General features: G+C 37.8%; 1 protein-coding gene across 4 annotated transcripts in view; it reads right to left on the bottom strand.

Moving 5' to 3' along the window:
• Positions 1-14,085, bottom strand: part of LOC127431819 (RNA-binding Raly-like protein) — a 195,985-nt gene that overhangs the window by 141,966 nt on the left and 39,934 nt on the right. Inside the window, exon 1 of one of the 4 annotated variants that reach the window (XM_051682392.1) lies at positions 9,526-9,896. The exons of the other annotated variants lie outside the window; for them this stretch is intronic. The gene's annotated coding sequence lies outside the window, so the exon portion shown is untranslated. Of the gene's footprint in view, positions 1-9,525; positions 9,897-14,085 lie in introns of those variants that run through there. 4 annotated transcript variants of the gene reach the window in all.

Here is a 14,085-nt window from a genome sequence, read left to right as displayed (position 1 = left end):
GACAAATGCATTTAAATGCACGAGTGCATCCCCTAAATTATCGTTCTCTGACTGTACAGATTACAGGATCACTCCCAAACCTGTGATGGTTTAAATTTGCAAAGCTTTGGCATCTCACATTGCTAAACAATAAATAAATATAATAAAACTATGCCAACAACTTAACATGTTTGGGTTATAACTATTTTTGACTAAAATAATATAGAAATGGAAATGTATTAATATCCATTAATTAGTCAACAGTTATTGACATAGGCGCCGTGTTATGTTTATGCTCCCAACTCTGCTGCTTTTAACAGCATAATCTTTCTATCAGAAAAGTTTTGGGATTATTGGGATTAATACGAATGCACAATACTTATATAATTTTGCGTAAGCACCGTCCTACAGTTCAACGTTCTGATACTTGCTTGAACCGTCGGATCCTGCTGGAAGCGATGATGGCAGGGGAGCGGAGCTTACCCCTGCTCAGGACAGGACCTAAACTGGTGGTGATGGGGTGGAGGGGGGTGAAAACAACGGAAGTATGCCAACAATGAGAAACAACTGAGTGGCCTTATAAAGCAGAGGCTGTATTGTGAATGGATGAGATGCCTGATAGAATGAATCCCGAGATCTTCCTGCTAGAACTACGCTTACGCTTACATCTCTGGATCATAATTTGTGAGTTTCCACGGGTGTGGTTCGCTGTTGCATACTCTAGTTCAGACAACTGCTTTTACCAACTAAACAAACCAAACTCTGACATCAAATGGACTCAGGTCTACACCAAATGCTCTAGTGTGAAAGCACCCTTAGTCTTTGAAATCAATGTTTTGTGGCTTTTAGTGCATGTCTGTTAGCTTTGAGACCATCAATATGCTAATAAACTCCTAAAATTAGAAAAAAAAATTATATTTTGAAAAAATGTAAAAGTACACAAACTTTAGGCTGAAACTATGCCCAATGGGCTCACTGTTGAATATGGTAGTTCAAACAGCTACTTTCACACAAACCAAACTAACCATACTGTGATGTCAAATGAACGTCTGCACCAAACCCTCTAGTAAGAAAATGCTTTAGGACCCAATGAAATCAAAGGGTTTTTTTTTTTTTTTTTTTTTCTGTTAAAAAAATTACTCATATTGCACTGAGGGGCATATACCAACTTTTGTTGCAACATGATCACATGGGAAGTCGACACGTTGTTTCCGAGATTTCCGGTACCCTATGATCAGCCGCATTATGCCGCTCATTGACCACCTTCTCCTATCAAGACATTTTCGCATTGGCTCCATTGCGCAATGGAAGCATGTTGCATCAGCAGCGTGGGAGATCTAGGTTTAGATCCCATGTTGAAACCAGGAGGTAATCAAGTTCAAATAATCAGTGATGACCGCAATTCAGAAGGTGCGCTTTTCCCTCTAACATTACATTTTTACTCCACTGATGGTTAAGTTTAGGTTTGGGGGGTTCAGGTCATAAAATATGCATTCCTCTTCCCTGTATTACAGCTTGAACAGCTTAAAACAACTCTCTTCCCTTCAACTCGCTTCATGACTTGAGTAAAATGCTTTCTAGAATGAGAAAGACCCTAACTTCTATACCACCTGCCTCGACTAGCAATAGTAAGTAGCAAATCATGGTCCGCACCTGTGATTTAAACTAAAGGCTATTTAAAAGAAAATGTAAAAGCACTTAAATATGCCATGCTGATATTTACATACTTATTATTTTGATAGGAAATAAGTCAACTTGGGGAAAAAATTGCATCGGGGCATTTCATTAGGTCTTCAATTGCTCAACTTAAGAGCAGCCCTGAATAAAGAGCCCTCAGACAGACTGTCCACAAAGCCACTGCTGAGTCATAGTTTTACGAAAATCTGCTTCATTACTTAATATTTATCAAGTTCTGGCATGTGAAGGTCTATAGGCCTCTGTCCTACTAGGCTCTTGGTGCTGTAGGCATGCAGATCAGTGAGTGTATCAATGCTGTGTAGGTCTTTGGAAATGCTGGGAGTTAGAATATGGATACTACTGCTGTCTTTTCCACACTCAGTGTACAGAACACTGCTGAAAAGACCAATATAGTTGGTTACCATTATATGTTGTGGTTTGGCTGCTGCTATGCAAAAATATCATTTTTGAACAAAGTATTTTTGTCTTATTTTCCAGTAAAAAAAATATCTAAACACCCTTTAAACAAAAAAATAAAAATAAAATAACATAAGAGAATAAGTCTTGTTTTCAGATAAATGTAACAAAATTTGGCAGGGTTTATACTTAAAACAGAAAAAATGATATTTGCCAAAGGGGTAAGAGAAATTAACTTGTTTTCCCTTTTAATCTAGTTTTTTTTTCTTATCCCACAGCACTTTTGATCGCTTAGTGTAATACTGTATGCTCAGTGATGGCTGATCAATTGCTTTGATCAATTGCTTTGATATGAGACTTAGGCCAGGTCCACACTAAAACTTTTGGTCTTTTGTCCACAATAAGACAGTGTTTTAATCCAGCGAAATCTGAGCTTTTCACTCTCCCAAGTGGATACATTTGAAAACACCGTCTTCACATTGTAGTGTGGACAGGGGAAAAAGAGATATTCAAAAATGATAGCGTATTTGTCATGTGATCCATTCAGCCCAAAACAATCAAGATGGCGGCCCATGTTGTAGTTGTGTTGTTGTGCCTGCTATCCACTTAGATAATGTTGTTAAAGATACTATAATTGTTTCTTTATTCAACATTCACATTGCATTCCTTCAAAAGCGACATGAAGTTTACCCTGAATGGCTGTCCGGCGGCGGAACATGAGGACAATTGTGGTTCACACAGGGCCACGTTTCTTACGTTTTTTTTTTTTTGTTTGTTTGTTTTTTGCATGCACAGCAAGGGGATTTATGTGTTTTCAGACTTTTCAGAATTAAAGTGGATGTAGCCTTAGCCTCAAATGAAGTTCTGACAGTGTCAGAAATGTTACAATTAAAATTTCAGGTGAAAATTAAGATGTCAGAATAGATGTGGAGTGTTGACTTAAAACGACCACTCAAGTCGTCGTTTTTATTGAATAGCGCTTTTCACAACACACATCCTTTCAAAGCAGCTTTGCAGAAAATCATGCATAAACAGAAAATGAAACTGTAATATCTATAAAGCCTTAGAGTCATCATTGTGTAGTTTCATTAAATATGATTGTAAATTTTGTATAAAAATAAGTAATTAAATAATAATTGTATTTATAACCACAGTGAGCAAGCCGAAGGCGACTGTGGCAAGGAACACAAAACTCCATAAGATGTTGGTTAATGGAGAAAAATAACCTTGGGGGAAACCAGGCTCACTGCTTGGGCCAGTTCCCCTCTGGCTAACAGCATGAATATAACGGCAATATTATTTATTTATGTGCAGTGCACATAAATGAGTAAACTAAGTAAGTGTTAAGGGCCAGTGTATAAACAATGATTTTGTATGAACTGTAAGATTAATGACTAATGACTTTGAAGTCCATCCTGCATTGACTGCAAATATTTACATAGATGCATTGTCCTTTGTTTGTTGGCAATTAACTGATAGTCTATGCATTCCATTACAGGAGTGTAGTCCATCATTAGACCAAGGTGATGCAGGCAGAGATGAATGAGGTGCATCGCAGTTCAACTGGCCGGTCATTTCAGTAAGGTCTATCCTAAGTCCAAGGTTCAGGCAGTGGCATATGAAGTATCCCATGTCTTATGGTTAGAGTTGGCATCAGTTCATCCTCTGAAGTCCATCGTAATAAACTGAAGTGATGTCTGGCTGGCACCGGCTGCATTTAGTCATCATCATTCAGAGACACGTAGCACTGGAGTCCGACACTAAGCAGGAACGGAGCTGGATCTAGCCGGTTCTGGTGATCTCAGGAAAGGAATCCCGAGGTTGAGACAGGGATACAAATAGAATAATATTAACGTAGATGCCATACATTTTTTTGCAGTTATAGATCATGATAAATGTTTCTGGTTCTGGCAGGCCTAACTAAAGCAGCCTAATTGTGAGCTGATGGATAAATTAGGTGTATACCTGGCTAAATAGATGAGTCTTTAGTCTAGACTTAAACTCAAGTGTGAGTGTGTCTGCATCCTGAACAGTGTTAATGAGACTATTCCATAGTTTAGGAGCCAAATAGGAAAATGATCTACCTCCTTTTGTGGCTTTTTCACACAACAGGCCAGAATTTTGTGATCGTAATGAACGTGATGGAATATAGCATGGTAGACGGTCACTTAAGTGCTGCAGAGCTAGACCATTCAAAGCTTTGTATGTAGTTTGAAATGTATTTATTGAACTTTCTGGATACTTCCCAGTAATGCATTACAATAATCTAGTCTTGAGGTCATGAACGCATGAATTAGTTTTTCGGCATCAGCAACAGAGAGCATGTGTTGTAACTTAGCAATACTTCTGAGGTGGAAGAACGCTGTTTTACAAACATTGGAAATTTGATTTTCAAAGGACAAATTGGTACACCTAAAAAATATTACACCTAAGTTCTTCACTGTAGAAGTCGATTTAACAGTACATCCATCAAGAGTCAAATTATATTTTAGCGGCTTATTTTTAGAGGTTTTTGTTCCAATAATTAGTACCTCTGTTTTGTTGGAATTGAGTAGAAGGACATTTCTGGCCATCCAATCTTTGATTTCATTGATACACTCTGCTAATTTGGAGAATTGGGAAATTTCGTCGGGTTTCAAAGAAATATAAAGTTGGGTATCATCGGCATAACAGTAGAAACATATTCCATGATTCCTGATAATATCTCCTAGGGGAAGCATATATAAGGAGAAAAGCAGAGGCCCTAAAACTGATCCCTGTGGCACTGCATCCTTAACTTTTGTTTGATTTGACAATTCCTCATTTAAATAGACAAAGTGGTAGTGGTCTGCTAAATAGGACCTAAACCATTCTAATGCAAGTCCACAAATGCCAACATAATTCTCATTCCTACTCAAGAGAATGTTGTGATCTATGATGTCGAAGGCAGCACTACGATCTAAAAGCACTAGAAGAGAAATACAGCCACGATCAGATGATAGGAGCAAGTCATTTGTAACTCTGATAAGTGCAGTCTCTGTACTGTGGTGGGGCCTAAATCCTGACTGAAATTGTTCATATATACCATTTCTCTGTAGAAATTAACATATTGTAGTTGGGAGGACACTACCTTTTCCAGTATTTTTGACATAAATGGGAGATTTGAAATCGGTCTATAACTAGCCAATTCTACAGGATCAAGCTGTGGTTTCTTAATAAGCGGTTTGATAACTGCCATTTTAAAGTTTCTTGGGACATGTCCTAAGGATAGCAAGGAGTTAATAATATTAAAAAGAGTTTCTGAGATTATAGGGAATACCTCTTTTAAGAGCTTAATTGGTGTTAGATCTAACATACATGTTGTGGCTTTTGATGTTTCGATAAGTTTTGTTAGCTCTTCATGACATATGACAATGAAGGATTGAAGCTGCTCGTGAGGAAAATTACGAGACTCTGTTTTCTGAGGTACTGTGACAGGTGATTGCATAATTCCAATTTTATTTCAGATTATTTCAATTTTATCAGTAAAGAAATTCATGAAGTCATTACTCTTGTGCTGCGACAGAATATCTGGTTCAGTTGAGGCTTTATTCCTAACCAATTTAGCCACAGTACTGAATAAACACCTAGGATTGTTGTGGTTATTTTCTATGAGTTTTCTAATATGCTGACCTGGCAGCTTTTAGTGCCTGTCTGTAGCTGCAGACACTATCCTTCCATGCACTGCGAAATACCTCTAGTTTTGTATTCTTCCTCTTGCGCTCCATTTTCCGAGCTGCTCTCTTGAGAGCATGAGTGTGATCATTGTACCATGATGCAGGGCTTTTTTCTTTAATTTGCTTTAATATAAGGGGGGCGACACTATCAAGAGTGCTAGAGAAGACTGTATTTAATTTTTCTGTTATTACATCAAGTTCTTCTAGAGTTTGTGGCTTTCTGAGTATATGAGATAGATCTGGAAGATTATTAGTGAAGCTATCTTTAGTGGTCGAAAGAATAGTTCTACCTGAACGATAGCATGGTGTAGATGTAACACTGAGTAACAGTAGCTGATCGCAGCATACAAGAGATGAGGTAATGATCTGAGATGCCATCACTCTGTGGCATAATTTTTATAGAATCAACATCAAATTCATATGACAGAATTAAATCTAGCGTATGATTATGGCGATGAGTTGGTCCTGTCATATTTTGTCTGACTCCAAGAAAGTTGAGAATTTTGATAAATGCTAATCCCAATGTGTCATGTTCATTATCTATGTGAATGTTGAAGTCACCAACAATTAAAGCTCTATCAACAGTTGCTTCTAGATCTGATAGACAATTTGCAAATTCACCAAGGAAATCAGAATACGGCCCGGGTGATCTATATACTGTAGTATGGGCAAAAGACGACAGAGATTTTTATTTGTATCTGATGGTGTCACATTAAGCATTATTAGTTCAAAAGACTTAAACTTATATCCTGTCCTCTGAGTAACACCAAAAACTTCCTTAAATTGCAGCAACACCTCGTCCTCGACCCTTCAGATGAGGCTCATGTTTAAACAATAACATGGGGGAGTAGATTAATTTAAACTAATATATTCATCCGGATTAAGCCAGGTTTCAGTCGGGATTCATCCGGATTCAGTCAAACACAGCACATCCATACTATGATCTTTTTTTTAACAAAATTTTTCTTCAAATGTTTTCTAAATAATTTAGTGAGAGTTTTGTGTTTGGTAGTTCGGGGAAAAGACACAGTCTCTATATGATATCTAGGTGATACAGTCTTGTAGGCTCTTATGGGTAGAGGAATTATTAATTTCCATGCTGAAGGACTTAAATCCAGGATCTACAAGGATATTTACTTCCAAGTTGTTGGGGCTAGGACACACACAGGCCAGCAGTCACTCCAGACATTCCTCAGAGTCATAAATTGGGGGACTCTGCTCTGCTGGCCCCAAGGAGTCTAGCTAAGACATGCATCTGGCCAATAAAACTGTCAAAGAACAAAGGGCAGATCTGTCCAAACACACTCTTAGGAAACCCCCTCAATAGGCAAGAAATAGATAAAGAACCGTCACCATGGAAAAACCCATGGAAAGCTAAGACACTCCTTTGTCCTTTGATTTAACCAATTTGACAATTAAAATGAGACATTACCTGTGTGACATGCTAAAGCTCTGTACGAGACGAGAGAGTTTGAAAACTGTCTTACTGTCTTTGGAAGGATCCCTTTGAACACTTTATAGGACATCTAATCTTAATCCATGAACATTTCACACAGAGTCACAGTACACAGTGCTGATTTAACCCTATAAAATGCACAGAATCTCCCTTTTTGTACCAAAATGTACACAATACCTAGCCTTTCTAGATAATTCTGAAAAGGATGTTGTTATGACCTGTAATCACTTTTCTAACTGACAAATTGATGATTATAATATTTAATATTGTTTTATTCATGTTATTTTATTAGAATGGTAACCATTCATGACAAGCACATCATGTTTACTATCGTTGAGATTGTTTCTGCATTTATTGAATGTTTATGTTGATTAATTTTTGATATATTCAGTTGTATCCGAGATATATAAAATGTATGATTAAAACATACTTTTTCGAGCGGGAAACGGGACAAAGGAACATTAACCCCCTTCAGAAGGAGGGACAGACAAATGACTGTGACCCAGCAAAAGACATTTCTGATTGGCTCAAGACACCTTTGGGGTGCAGTCAACTTCAACAGTACAAAGTCTCCCCACCTCGGACAAACGCTTTCTTGCCCTCATGGCTCTTAGCCTTCTCCAGCGCCCCCTAAAGTTCTGTACAATGTAGAGTCCAAGAAAGCTCGGAACGCGAAGTTCCGAGGAAACTCTTCTCACTCTCTGCTCTACGGCTCACACATGCAGAAGGCCTCGCTTCAAAGCCCGCTTCATCATTCCCACAACAACCCGACATCCATGATCTTAACAGTCCTTAATGGTCCAAAACATTGACGAAACAACCAGAACTTTCTACAAACAGCCAAAGAACCATGCAACGCAAGGAAACGCAAGGAAAAGCAAGGAAATGCAAGTACATCTCCAGACTTTTGCTGAAAGTCCTGGTCTCTTTAATATAATTCGAGTTACCCGTTTCCAAGTCAAGTTAGACTGAATTAAGCATCAGTGGTTCTCAAGGTATTGTATATAGACTCCATAAAGGTCATTTTCTCTGTACAGATAATTTCAATTCAAGTTACTGTTACAGTTCACTCACAACCTGTTTTTCATGTTTGTCTATATGTGTTTGTTAGTTTTATGTTAGATAGCAATTAAGTACAGAGATACAACGAGCCACTGTATTTCAATTTTAATGGTGGAGAATTATATTCAGAAAAATAATCAAATTATTTGTCATTTATCCTTCTTATAATGGTGGTTGAACAAGGATAATTCCATTATAAAATTCCTTGCATATTATGGTGAAGGTACGCAGACACTTTAATCCATAAAATGTGCATTTATACTACCCAAATTCCTACAGTCTCTATGTGTTGTAGTTTAAGTGATCTGTGTGGCATCTCAAGGCAGCTAGCAGACATTCGGATTAGCTAGTTTGTCTGCTTCCTGACCTGGGCCCTGGTCAGTCAAATTCTGTCACTATTAAGTTTATGAGCCAAATTACTAGAGAGGAGAGCGGCACCTTCCCTGGTGGGATGGAGTCTGTCTCTTTTAGCAGGTCAGGTCTACCCCAAAAACTCTTCCAATTGTCTATAAATCCTATGTTATTCTCCAGACACCACTCAGACATCCATCCATTTAGTGACTCTAATCTACTATAAACCTTGTCACCATGACGAGCAGAGAGGGGGCCAGTGCGTATTACAGTGTTTGACAACGTTTTTGCAAGTTCACACACCTCTTTAACATTATCTCTAGTGATCTCCGACTGGTGAAGCCAGACATCATAAGTGCCGACATGAATAACAGTTTTAGAAAATCTACGTTTTGCATTAGCCAGCACTTGTAAATTTGATCTGATGTCAGACGCCTGAGCCCCCGAACTGCATTTAACAATAGTGGCTGGAGTCTCTATTTCCACGTTCCTTACAATAGAATCTCCTATTACCAGGGTGCTTTCAACATGATTCTCAGTGGGTGCATCACTGAGTAGGGAGAATCGATTGGACTTTCGTTTTGCTGAGCGAGTATGCCGCCGAGACATCACCCAAATGCCCTGCTGCAGGGGCTCTACAGCCGGAACCAAAGTGTGTGTGTTGCTCGCTGTACTATCCGCATCTGAAACAGTATCTACCGGCTTCTCTTTCTCACTGACCTCCACTAGCGTTCGGATGCGTGTCTCTAACTCATTAATCTTCTCCGTCAGACTGACTAATTCCTTACATTTATCACATGTAAATCCCTCACTGCTGACAGAAGAAGCTATAGTAAACATGTGGCATGTAATGCAGGAAGCAATAACATGACGGATGCCATGACTTACCGCAATTGTTTGTTGTTGTTGGTTGTTCCCGAGTGGCGAAGGTTTGAGATCGATGTGAATCCCTCACGCAATTGTTTGTTGTTATGGTTGTTCTTGTAAGTGGTGCTTTGAGAACGATGCAATAATCCGTGTAACACAGAGGAGAAAACGGGTGTGCATGGTAAAATGCACACAGTTTAATCGCGATAAAAATAGAAAGCGGATGCATGCGGAAAAATGCACGCAGTTGAATCGTGATAAGAGAATAATGTAGAAAAAAACAGATGCATGCTGAAAAATGGCAGAGATTAAAGATTAAAATCTGAAAACAGATAGATAAGCCTTGCTAAAAAAGCTAGCAGGCTACAAACACAGACTCGAGCTAGGCACCAGCAGCAACACTCCCAATCATGTCCAAAGTCTTAGCTAATATGTATATCACACAGTCTGTCATAAGTGACAGTTAATGTCACACAGTTTGTCTTGGCTTTTACCCAAGTTCTCTAGGGATCTTGATTTACAATCTGACAAGCAACAATCGTAAAGGTCAGAAAAAAATATTGTACATCAGGTTTTAACTAGCTTAACCAGCAAGCATGACCTCCTTCTTGGTGAACACATTTTGCTGGTCTAGCAGCTAACCAGCAATGGACCAGCACTAACCAGCAAAAAACAGGTAGGCATGGAAATGCATGCTAGTCTACGCTGGTCATTTCACCAGGAAGGACAGATGCGCGCACGCAAACACACACACACACACACACACACACATACACACACACACACACACACACACAATTTTCAGTCCAAATTTAATGCTGCTAGCACAGATGAAATGCAAAGAAATGTAGAAAATGAATGTACAAAACAAAACAGATGAAAACAGAGATGCTCTCAGGCTGAGCTTTAAGTGGCATTTGGAAATGGCAGCTTGTGTAATTTTTGTCAATCTCCCTCACACAGGGACACAATGGGCCCAATCAAACCACTCAATCCAGCCTAACCACCAGGCGAGCACTTATGGCTGTCAGTCACAGCATAGAATGGGAAATGGCTTTTCCTGAGCTTTTGATGCTTCCCTTATAAGGTTCTTCTATAAAACGGCAGAGCTCCAACATGGACGAAATCTGTTTCCTGTGCTAATCAAATCTCACAAATCATAATTAGCTAGCAGACAACTAAAATTAAGCACAATGTGAGGAGAACCACATAGGCGGTAGAAAAACACTAGAGCCCAGGGTGACATGCACCTGTTTTTGAGGAGGCACCAGTGGCACTTTATTTTCAAAAATTTCGTAGTTCTTTATAATAAAATTAATATACTACGTTTATTAGGTTGATAGATGTGTTAGTCTAGTGGTCAAGTTTTTGCATAGCATGGAAGTGGATGAGGGTTCAAATCCCAATCTAGCACCGATTATAAAAAAAAAAATGAAAAATAACAAGTAAACTTGACAGTGAGTGATCACCATGCATTCCCGTTATGGAAAGTATAGTTTTTTTTTTAATAATATTTCCTTTTTCTGTTCTGGTGGAGAAAAATTAGAGTTTAGAGTGACATGAAAGTGAAGAAATTAATGGTCTGCTGAAGAAAAAACGTAGACGAGAATGGATTATTTTAGTTTCTGTGTTTAAGACAAACACTCTTTTTTACCTACAATAATGCAATTTAATTATAAAAGATACAAATATTTTTTGAAGTTTGAACAGCCATGACGTTTCTGCAAGCACCCAAGATTTGTCAAAGGCCTGATGGAGATGACGACTAGCAAAAATAGTGTATAGCATCTCAAAATAATTTGTGGCACAGATGCAGTTACTCCCACTTTAATAATATTTACACTTACGGCTTCTCTTAGAAGATGAAAGGGAGCGCTCAGTCTGATTTCCATTTAAAGATTCAAATCCTCTTAAGCTTAATGTGAGACGCTGCGTTTCATTATTGAGCAGCTCTGAAATTGCTAAGTCTGGCCAGTTGTTTCCTGGGTATATCGACGTTTGTGATAATCTTATAAATGCAAGAAATTCCACTTAGTAAGCATGAGATAGATATATCTCAAGGCCATGAATCCAATTAAACATCACATGTCAGCGCAGTCAGTGATTTGATGACGCTGTCAAAAGCCTACGGCTACAATTTCATCTGTCATTCTGTGCATTAGACTACCTGCAATTAACAAAAAAAAAAAAAAAAGACAGAAAACCCAAATACACAGTGCTGAGGATGCGATTCTGTCTGAATGGGTCAAAAGTCTAATGAATTTTGTGGAAGCAATCAAGCCAGAGCTCAAAAATTCTGTTTGAGGAGTGGCACTTTCACAGCATAACAAATTTGACATTAAACTAAAAAGGCTCACTTAGAATACGTATCATCTATTTTTCAAAAATGAAAATGGCCATTGCTGCTCTACAGATACTGCCTGAGTCCTATTAATGTTTTTCCCCATTTTTGTCATTTGGAATGGCATAAACAGTTTGAAAATTCATATGCATTTCCGAGGATAGTACCACTCTGTCCATCAGCAGAGACGTGACTGCAATTTTTTCCAACAACTGTGACCAATGTCTTGTCAATGGGAATACAGCAAGAATATGTTTTCATTAGAACTCTGTAATGTTTTGCTGCAACATTTAAATTCTTATGAACGTGCTCCGAAGCGCCATGCCCCTTCAAACTAAGGCACGTGACCTCTTTTGAGCCAATTAGACTTAAAAAATGTTTACCTGTATATCTCTGAAAATTAGTTGTGCAGTTATTGTAGGTAAAAAAAACAAAGTGATTGTCTAAAACTCTGTGGCACAAATCACCCATTCACATGTCGAAATCTGGTCAGTCCAATCGAGTCATGCCTTCCTCTAAAAATTCTGTCATAATCTAGCCATTCTCATGTCACTTAAAACATATGACTTTTTTGGGACTATTAACAAAATGTAGAAGCTGCTCTTTTCTACGAAAATGCCTGCTGATTACTTACTGTCTAGTTCAGTGGCAATTTTGTTTGGTTTATTAAAAAAAAAAAAAAAAAAGTATGAATTTGCTTAGGATTACTTCCTCACACACTAAATGAAAACAATATACCCTTTTTACGGACTGTGATGACCAGTTTCCAATTTATTTAATATTATTAATCTAACAAACTTTTTTAGATTTTCCATTTATATTAATTATTTAGTGTACATTTATAACATCATTCTTTGTGTAATATTACTCTGGCATTAATAAAAAAAAAAAAAAAAGACTGCTGTGGTGAGGTTTCAAATACAGCTGCTGAGGAAAGACAGTAAATTTAGCATCTTTCAATTATGACTCCGGTAATTAATCTCTCTATATTTTATTACTATTATATTTTATTTTATTACTATGGAAATAGTAGATTTTTTTCTTTTGCCATTGGCGCAAATGGGAATGCAAAAATAATATTTGCTGTGGTCTTCCATTCACCTCTATACAGTGGTTTATTTCCGTGTTCCAAACTGGAAATTTGAAAAGGGTCCGTATCACAAGACCAAAATGTCTTAATGGTGCCAACATTCAGAGAGTTTAAAAAGCTAAATTATTTTGCTTAAATACATACTTAAAGGGATAGTTCACCCAAAAATAAAAATTCTCTCATAATTTACTCACCCTCATGCCATCCCAGATGTGTATGACTTTCTTTCTTGCTGAACACAAAGATTTTTAGAAGAATATCTCAGCTCTGTAGGTTTATACAATGCAAGTGAATGGTGGCAAAGCACCAAAAATCACATAAAGACAGCATAAAAGTAATCCATAAGACACCAGTGGTTTAATCCATGTCTTCAGAAGCGATATGATAGGTGTGGGTGAGAAACAGATCAATATTTAAGTACTTGTTTATTATAAATCTCCACTTTCACATTCTTACACATATTGGTTAAAAAGGACTTAAATATTGATCTGTTTCTTTCCCACACCTATCATATCACTTCTGAAGATATGAAAAAACGATGAAAGAATTTTCATTTTTGTGTGAACTATCCCTTTAAAAAAATGTTGTTTTTTCTGTAGTCATGTCTTGTCTGACCTAGGGTACCAAGTGAGCTAGGACTGCCACTAGAGCCCCCTAACAAAAAATAGGTGTGACGCTCCTGAGCACGCTCAATGCTCTCTGTAAAATGACAGTCACATACGAATCCATGATGTTTGTGCTCACTCTAAATGACCTCCTGAGAACACGTCCTCATGTTTTAATGAGAATGACAGGAGCAGAATAAACCCATTAGATGAAGTTTGTAAAAGCCGGTTAAAGAAAAGCCTTTAATGCATTTATGTGCATTGTTATATGTGTAGGCGGAATCCCAGCAGCAGCAACTACGATGTTTAATCTTCATTCTTATAGAAGACAGGTTGAACTCATTTCTCATTTAGAGAGCAAACACGAGTATTCTGTTGCATTATCAGCCAACAGCTCACTAGAGGAAAAGTTTTCCAGGCTAATTTAATTACTGTGATTTATTTTATTAATAAGCTCATGCTTCAGCAGCTGTTTTGTTTCAGAGAAACTCTCCTTTGAATGCTAGCTAGCTACAACTTCCTGTAAAAGGTTTCTAATGTGTGAC

This window comes from Myxocyprinus asiaticus, chromosome 41 (genome assembly GCF_019703515.2).
Source record: "Myxocyprinus asiaticus isolate MX2 ecotype Aquarium Trade chromosome 41, UBuf_Myxa_2, whole genome shotgun sequence".
NCBI lineage: Eukaryota > Metazoa > Chordata > Actinopteri > Cypriniformes > Catostomidae > Myxocyprinus > Myxocyprinus asiaticus.
The sequence above is the reverse complement of the archived record's forward strand: the minus strand, read 5'-3'. Positions and strand labels throughout refer to the sequence as shown.